The following is a 10,000-nucleotide window of genomic DNA, read 5'->3' on the forward strand; positions in this document are numbered from 1 at the left end:
CATATATATATATTTATATGCCTATATGTATGTATATATGTATATAGATAAATGTATTTATATGCATATATATATATGTGTGTATTCATATATATATATATATTTATATGCCTATATGTATGTATATATGTATATAGATAAATGTATTTATATGCATATGTGCATAAATGTGTGTATATATGTGTACATATATGTGTGTGTATACGGTGGATATTGCAAATACATAGCAAGAATCATACATTCATCTGTACATATAAATCTTGCAGATTTCACGACTAATATATGCCCTTTCAAATCAAAATTGTATAAATTCAGATGCAGAAATGTATATACGCATCTCTGCGTCTCTAGGAAAATAATTAGATTTACGAATAGGTATGTATTATAAATGTATTTATGCGCGTGTGCATGCGTCTTTAGGTGTGTATATCTCCTAGACATACTTATAGAACAATGCATAACTATACAAACACATATAACAACGTGTGTATATATAGATATATATATATATATATATATATGTGTGTGTGTGAGTTTGTAAATATATATATATATGTATGTGTGTATATATATATATGCGTGTGTGTTTGTATATATGTATATATATGTGTATATTTATATATATTAATATATGTGTATATATACATATATCTATATACATATATATATATTCGAACAATCTATATGTATATATGTACATCTATGTGTTTACGTAAGTGCTTATATCTGTACCTATGTTTGTGTAGTGTGTATAGTGTGTGTATGCACATATTAATGTGCATATATATACATATGTATGTCCATATATACATTTGACTACATACTACGTTGTTTTATATAAGCACACATGTACATGAATATATGTATATATATAAATATATACACACACGCGCATATATAGTTGCCTATATATTGATGCACACATATATTGATGCACACATATAAACACACATACACACGTTTATGTACATTTAAATGTATTCAAACAAGCGACTCTACAAGTGATTTTATGTTTCTTTAGTAGTGTGTGTAAATGTTGGTGAGCAGCGCATATTAGGTCAAAAGATTCTACTAGAACAAAAGCAAAAGAAAATATTCTCACACACATAAATATACACAGAAGCCTGTTTACAAACACACATTCACATATGTGCATAGAGGATTTCATACAGAAAGAAAATTATTCAATTTTCAATGACCAATTTAAATGTCATTGATTTTTCTATCTGAAAGAAAGGAAAGATTAAAAAAAAAAAATCAACTTCTAAAACAACATTAAGAATACATAAAGAAGAGCAAATTATATTCTATTCTGAATAAGATTGTTTCTGTTACTGTTTTATTTTTCATTGTTCTTCTGCAAACATATCCTCCATTAACAATTCCAGAAAGAATGTTCGTAAGCTTGTTTGTCTGAAGGTCGATTATCATTGTTTCCAGGGCATTCTCTAGGAGCGAATGTGTTTAGCTTTTAGGAAATATATTCAATATCTTTTTTTCGTTTTCTCTGTTAGAGAAGTAACTTTTGTGGAAATATGCGGATTCTAATCTGCACAAAATTATAGTAAAAAAAAAAGATATGGAGATGACGAATGCAGACATGCACTACTAACATGAATACGTCTTGAAAAGATTCTTGCAATGAGAAAGTAATAATGAAGTTTTATTCAACAACACTATAATAAAAATGTAGCATGTATCAATCTAACAGTCATTTGCTACTTTCTCTTTATAAAGGAACAACACTTCTTCCGAATCTTTCAAACTCAATGCAGATGTTAATCTTCACAATAACACAATACCTCGTTACGGCCTTGTATATGGAATATTACGAATACGGCATTTAAAGCCAATTTCTTTCTGAGAGCCTGATTATATTTTGAGGATGATCACTTATTGAATTTGTATAAATATGAGACAAATCAAGGTTTTACACACAGTTCTGGTTTCGTAACGTTACTACTCATAGATACGTCTAAAGAATACAGATTGCAACGATTCCAGTCTCATAGTAAGCGTCAACCATTAATAATCACTGACAGTTGCTGTTCATTTCTTTTTATTAAGTCGTGTTGCTTGTGCCATTCCAATGATACCCCAGTCTGCTTTTCGTTATTTCTCTCTTGCGCTACACTGCTCCTTACAAACTTCATGCAAACTCAGGACGCAGTGCTTCTATTATTTCCAAGCTCACATCTGCTTACAAGCTTCAAGCTTGTGATTCCAACAGATCATTGCCTCCATCGACTTTAATCGAAATGAGACATCCATTAATCAGAAATATGAGAAAAAGAAAATATATTTCTTTGTTGGCATTCTTTCTATACTGCGATCTTTCCAAAGTCTAAGACATTCACGTTGTGCTCTCAGCAAAACTAGCGCAACGCAATGCTAAACATTATCTCTTAAAAAGTGAGACTGTTATCGCCAACACACTAATATAAACGTCACTGACATTGACAAATTATGAGTATATACCTGCATGTTATTCGGTTGTATTTCCTAAAGGCAGTGATACCGAAAGAAAAAAGTGACTAATGAAAAAGTAAATTACAACCTGATTGTTTTCACCGTTCATCTTTTCACCGCACAGTTTATCATCACTGTCTCGAGAATTCTGCAAACATGGAGCGATCGTTTAGCCTAGAGTCATCTGAAACATTACAAATACTGCTATATGGCAAAAGAATATAAGAGACAGATAATATTGGACATTCAGATTACAATGAGATTATTATCAATTATTTGCACGTTGAAAAGCTTTGTAAGAAAATGACAAGTGATGGAAATCTCAAAGCAAATAATCAAGGTGATGGAGTGTAATTGGTGTGGAAGAGAGGATTAACAGAGTGTAAACTTTGTTAGAATAGCGTAGCCGTAAAAGAAAGTAAATTGAAAGCTGTTACTTATGAACTCTATTTCACAGAATGTCGATGGTTGAAAGACAAAGAAAGAACATTAAAGGTATTTCTCTCACTAAATTAGCCTAAATGGGAGTCTTCCAGGAGTTCTGCAGTGGAATCTCCATACGAAATATTTCATAATTTTCTTATCTTTTTCGTTGGTGCAGCATTACTTGCTATGATGATGAGCTCTTTTACTAATAAGGCCAAGCATTTCTTGTTCTTTTACAAGAAAACTGATTACTTCCTCATCTGGAGTTAACAATATGCCCGCAGGTGTTATAAAGTTACCTCTGTTTAAATCAGCTAAAAACATTTTATACCTCGTTACACGTGAAAATACCTTCAATTAATTTCCTTCCAGATCTTTTTGATTGAAATTTCACTTTTTCGACTAGAAAACATTTATCTTATTTTATTTTGTTTTATTTTAATTTCTAGAATTTGAAGAGTTACAACAATAACTATTCATCCATCTCACCAGTCGTGTTGTGAATTTCAAAGAGTTTGTACGGCATAGGGATTTATAAGTGCCTCTTCTAATGTTTCGTAAATATGAAAACCAAGTGGATTTCTTCTAACTGTAAGTTGATCTCTAAACCTTTTCCGTTCAATTTCAAATTGTTTATATTTTGTGTGATGCTATTATGATGTTGTTTAATTTATGAATTTATGAACGATAGTGTCGCCCATTATATATTTAAAATGGACTAAACATGACAAACCCCTCAAAAGAAATCTTTCAAAATCATTACATTATCAATTATTGTTTGTATACTTTTCGATAGAAGACACATACATAAACCCACACATATACATATATACATATGAAACTCTCGTGTGTGTGAGCATATGCGTGTTGTATATGGGTGTTTGTGTGTGTGTGAGAGTCTGTATGTATATTAGTGTATATATATATATCTGTATAAATATCTGTGTATTATATATTTATAAAACAATCGAAATGTACGAAGAAAATCGTATCTTGATTGTAAATTATACATTAGAAATCCAAATATTGTTTCAATTGCATTAACATATATATATATATATATATATATATATATATATATATATATTCATACACACAAACACACACACACACACACACACACACACACACACACATACATAGTTTCATCGTACATTGTTGATTCTTGTATATACTCTGTAGTTCTTAAAATTCTGTATCAGGATTATTCGATTTACCTGTCGTACATGAAAATTTACCCAAGATTTCTATTCTACATACATTTACTGGAATCTACTTTTTGAACATTTAAACTTATTTCTTTATACTGAGTGCTTATTTGATATCTTCCAGGATTTTAGAATCTCATTTGTTTCGCCTTCTGTGTGTGTGTGTGTGTGTTTTGTTGTGAACCATTACTCCCTACACTTTCTTTTTTTCTCACCGTTTATTTTCTCATTCGCTCTTCCTTTTTTACCTCCTAATCCTTTCTGACGAAGAGCCTAGGCTCGGGACGTTAAAGGCTTTTCCATTCTTTCTGTGCGTAATACTAATACAACTGCTTGTTGTTCCTACACCTGTTTTTGCGTTTTGCATTCTGTGAATTTGAACTATATATATATATTATAATAATAACTATACACAAAATTATAACAATGGGTATGCTATAAACCTCTCCACGTGCTAGAAATCGACGCCAAAAGACGCGAATACCATCTTAAAATCTCCAAAAGATAGATAAAGCACGGTCTGTAGTCGAGCAAAAGAAAGATCATGAATTAAACTTTGGGTTAATCATGTACAAGATCCCGTTCAAGCTTAAGTTAAAAAAAAGTGTACCTAGTGCTATCTTCAGCAACGTTACTCCGTAGCATAAATTAACGAGTATCTACGCATAACGAGTATCAACACATGCGACTTCAGCAATGTATATATACACACGCCTATAAATATACAATAAAGTAGAATTCCCATCATGGCGGCGAGGTGGGAGAAACGTTAGCACTCCAGTCGAAATACGTTCTGAGTACAAATTCCACCGAAGTCTACTTTGCATTTCATCCCTTCGGGGTCGATTAATTAAGTACCAGTTACGCACTGGGGGTCGACTTTCTTTTCAGACACGTGTAATATATCAAAATAACTCTGCAGTGAATGCAGCTTTGATCAAGGAGTAACATTTTCAAATGTGAACTATAACAAAGGGTAAAAACAATTAATGGTTTTACCAATGGGTCAAGGCGGGAAAAAAAAAACCTTAGAGATGGATTTTACAAATATTATAATAATTATATACATAATTATAACAAGGGATTGGCCATAAGACTCACCAAGCGCTAGAAATAGGCGCCAAAAAAACGCTAATACCACCTGAAAAAATCCAAAAAAATATATAAAACGCGGGCTGTCGTCGAGCAAAAGAAAGATAATAAATTGAACATTTGGCTGAACGTGTACAAGATCTCGTTTAAAGCTTAAGGTAAAAAGATTATACGTATTGCTAAAGATAGCAGTATTGGTAGTATTAACAGTGCAGCCATGCATTGCCCCTTCATAATTGACAAAGCGACGAGGGAGACTGTACATGATAGTTGCGCCAGCGATAACGGTGTTACATATCGCACTGTCATAGTGGACGGCATATAGCAAGAGGTGGCTTTCGGCTGTTTCGGGAAGTATTTGAAATAAAATATTTTAACAAGGAATAATACAAAAATCAAACGCGTTGAACAAGCCAAGATTAAAATATGAACATGATGCTGAGTTCTCCAGCTCAATGAGGATTTAAGGATCTGCATAATTTCTTTATATACTTCTTCACCCTGGTATGAATTTCATCAAAAACTTAATATAGTGTGCACTAGTCCATACAAATATTTAGAAAGAGATACAAGCTATGGGTTATTTTCCAAAAATATATTTAATAAAGGACTACGCAAACTTACTTGTTAAATTGTTTTTATCTCATATTTTGGCAAGGTTCAATTGCATAATATAACAAGAGGCGTTTGTAAACTTACTATTCAATGAGACTTGTGCTGGGCTAAAAATACTGAGTTTCTCTCATGTACAAATAGTAGCCAAAGTTCTCTAGGAATGGTTGTGAGGCTTAAGTGCAGGTGTCCTGGTGTGGTAGCAAACTTGCTTCCCAACCTCATGATTTGGGGTTCAGTCCCACTGCGTGACACTTTGGTCAAGTGTCTTTTACTATAAACTCGGGCTGACGAAAACCCTTTGCGAGGATATGGTAATGGGCAACTGAAAGAAGCCCTATATATTCGTATACACGTGTGTATTTGTGCGTACTATTGTTTCCATCACCACTTGAACACCGGTGTTGGTCCGTTTCCGTCCCCGAAACTAACGGTTCGCAATTGGAACCAATATAATAAGTACCAGGATTATCAAAAATATAAGGATTGGGGTCGTCTACTAAAAATGTTTCAATGCGGTGCCCCAGCATGGCCTGTGTCTAATTACCGAAACAAATAAAAGATAGATGAAGAATGAAATACTTTTAGAACAGAAGACGTGAGGTAAATATGATTGTGAATTCCATACGCAAAAAGTAAACGGGATGGTCACGGCTGTAATGTATTTGATGATAAATCTACCTGATCATGGATGACCTAAGAATAAACAACCGTAACATCAAATAATGCACTTAATGTCTCCAACACAGAGCATCCAAAAATGGAAAACTCGGTGATGACTGAGGTTGGTAGAAATCACTAGAATCAAAGAAGAAATTGAAGGATACTAACCTCCGATATTAGAAATAATTACTTAACTATTCAGGAAATGAATTATTGGTTTCACATTTCAGTGCCGAAATAATCTATCAATTATTAGATTTGCTAATATAAGATGAGATTTATATCTCGCCAAGAAAATAGGAAAAAGAAATATTTCTCTCTTGTATATATATATATATATATATACACACACACACACACACACACACACACACACACACACACACACACATATATATGTATGTATGTATGTATGTATGTATAGATAGATAGATGCATATATTGGTACAGGCCGTCACCAACAGTACACAACATGAAATAAGAAAACATGCCGTGGTGGTGGTGCTGGTTGTGGTGGTAGTGTTTGTGATGGTGGTGGTGGTGGTGGTGAGTGTGATGATGGTGGTGTTCCTGTTGTTTAGCAGCAGCTCAGCACCATTCCAGAAACCCCTAAACCGCCAAAAACTTGATATTTAATGCGTTTCCGCTGTGCTCATACATATGTTTTCGAGGGGACTATGACTAGATGTTCTAAAATCTCATTTACTTATTTAAGACGGTTGGATTGAAAAGCTTTTGGCTGATAGTATCACCAGAGAAATTAATGACATACACAATGTCTTGTCTCGTAAATTTTTTGATATTTTCCCTTGTATAATATAGTCTTAACATTCTACTCCGTATTGTTTACATTCATTAATTGTTTAAACTAATTTTGATACTTGAGGCCAAATTATGCAGACGATGGTGCTTTTGCCGTATGTCTGTTATTCGCAAAACATTTTTAGGTACCCTTTGAATGTCCGTAACTGAAGTTGAATACAACTGAGATTGTTGAGGTAAAACCTTCTGTCAGAATATTGTTATTCGATGTGAAATAGAATTTTGTAGAGGACGTATAGGAAACCTACCTAGGGGTTTGGATTTAGGTGGCTTCTTCGATTTATAAACGACATTGATTGAATAATGTCCATGAACTATTTGTCACAATGTTTAAATGGTGTAACGCTCGCGACACATTGGAGAGTTTCAGACGATTTTTGACGATTCCAGTATTAGAGGACTGTCATGTATTTATGCTATTTTGACATGTGTGTTTGATTGCGGGGTTTGTTTTTTATTCATAAAATGTGTTGTGTCATGTACAGAGACTATAATGCGCAGCAATATTAAAATAGAGACCTATCACACTTAGGGAGACGGCTGAGTGCATCAGGATCTCTAGACTTCAAATCAATGGCAATGCACGAACTTAATCTGATGGGCCTTCTGACTTTACTTTTTTATGTGTTCACCATTGATTGATGCCCAAAGCCTGGAATAAGGGGAATATGGTGGTTTAAATATATTTGCATTTCCACTATTGGTGTGCTCAAAGCTTTCACCCTTTAACATTTTTTGTTTCAATCAAATCACAAGATATGGGTGGGGTTTGTATTTATTTTTGTATTACATAGAAAATTCATTAATTTGGAAGATTATTGCGGTCTCACGATTATTCACCGCGAAAGACTTATTTCCCTTTATAAAAACTGAAATAGCAGAATCTACTCGAAAATATTTGACCCACAAACCTGAGTCCAGCGATTTCCTGGCGTTTTAAACAAGAGGAGACACAAGTTGATGTCTACTCTCTTTCGTGATAATAGTGAGGACTGTGCAAGGGCCCACCGCTGAAATGAGTTTAATTTTATTGTCGAACTTATATCATCTGCGCAAAAATATTAGGTAAGGAGGAATGTGAGTTCACAATTTTTTTTCTGAACAGTGGGATCACTGAAGAGAGAATGTGTGCAGAATCTTCACGTTACCTTTAACATCATTGTAGAATAATCAAACCTGTGAATTAAAATGATATACATAGCATTTTTCAAATGAATGGTAGAAAGGAATGTTGAATTCACCCGCCATTAACATATTGTAATAATTGCAATGCTGGATGAACTGTTTTTAATTTGGACACATACAAGAAACATAATAATGTTTGAGGTGGTCTGTAGAGCCCAAATATAGCTAAGTCGTTAGGCTTGTTGTATATGGACACTGCTTCCAAGGAACCATTGCTAATTTCTCCCCTATGCATGCTACTTTGTAATCATGGAGGAAAAATTGCAATTCATACTGTCTTCCGATTGCATATTGTCAGCAAACAATGGTAAATTATTGAAGTTTCATCTCATCGTCGTTTTGAAAGTGGTTGAGGTAAATACATATTAGGCACGGTGAAGAAAGCCTTTAATTGTTAAGCTCTCCAGCACGAAATATTTGGAATTCTCTTTTGTTGTGAATTGACGCCCGTAATGAGACCTTCAGCATTTACCAGGCATGTCTTTGCTGAGGTAGCTACCTCACTCAGACGGTTTATTGTCCCTTTTGCTGTGTATTGGTATCATTAGTGTATATAGTGTAGTGTGATATCGGTAGGGGTTCATGAATTTTAATGGGATGGCTACCTTGAATCACTGTTTCTAAAACAAAAACAAAAAATAAATATTTCTCGTGGTTGGAGAACAGTCATCTTGAATTTGTGGTCTTGTTTGCGTTCTAAAGATGTTTTTTTTCTTTCAATGTTCTCGTTTCGTAATGTGTGTGCAGGAAACGAACCAGTATTGTAACGATGAATGGTGATACTGTAGCGAATGGGACTTGGGTTATCAGAATAGATATCAGCTAATGCATAATTGTATTGGCTGGGAAGAAAATAGGGCCCAGTCCCGTCTCTGTGAATGGTATGATTATTGGTATGTGTTATAATTGTGTTTGCTACCTGGAATATAGATGAAAAGACATTCATCTTGTAGGCATGTTCTCTCAGTGGAAAGTGCTACTCGTTAGGCTAGCAAGAAGCACAACGTTTCGTGTTTTGATGTCCCTGAGTTATTACCTGGCGTTGGAATGGTTAAAAGGTAAGCTACGAATGTCGACATGGCATGAGGGGCCTTCATTTGAAAAAAGCATATTTTTGGAGTGAGATGATAAAGAAGGAGAACACTGATATGTTTTTGCTGATGAAAATAATAATTTATATTAGCTGTGAATAACAACAGCGACGATGATGAAGAAGAAGATTATAACAGGTACACAGTTTCTTTGCTATGGGAGTAGCTTTGGTAATTAAGGAGTGGAATCACGTGCTTTATCAACAGGAGAGTGTCTGACAGCAGAAGAGGTCAGTGCTAAGTGGAGCTTGCTATTTCTATCGTTTTTCATATTTTTTGCTCCTGCTAAACTTTACCAGACAAAATTATTGAATAGAATTTCTCGACATATTTTTTTAAACACGATGGAAATCTTTTGAGATTTGTGTTTCTCTATATATCTATTTTTAGTTTGTCTTGCTAATCGATTATTTAAAAAAGATAGGACAATTT

At 33.9% G+C, this 10,000-nt stretch overlaps 1 long non-coding RNA gene across 2 annotated transcripts in view; it reads left to right on the plus strand.

Annotated features, from left to right (window-relative positions):
• Nucleotides 1–10,000, plus strand: part of LOC128250446 (uncharacterized) — a 613,350-nt gene that overhangs the window by 211,874 nt on the left and 391,476 nt on the right. For both annotated transcript variants that reach the window (XR_008266462.1, XR_008266463.1), the window contains exon 2: nt 3,345–3,486. This is a non-coding gene — a long non-coding RNA (uncharacterized LOC128250446). The remainder of the gene's footprint in view (nt 1–3,344; nt 3,487–10,000) is intronic.

Source organism: Octopus bimaculoides, chromosome 21 (genome assembly GCF_001194135.2).
Source record: "Octopus bimaculoides isolate UCB-OBI-ISO-001 chromosome 21, ASM119413v2, whole genome shotgun sequence".
In the NCBI taxonomy this organism is placed as follows: domain Eukaryota; kingdom Metazoa; phylum Mollusca; class Cephalopoda; order Octopoda; family Octopodidae; genus Octopus; species Octopus bimaculoides.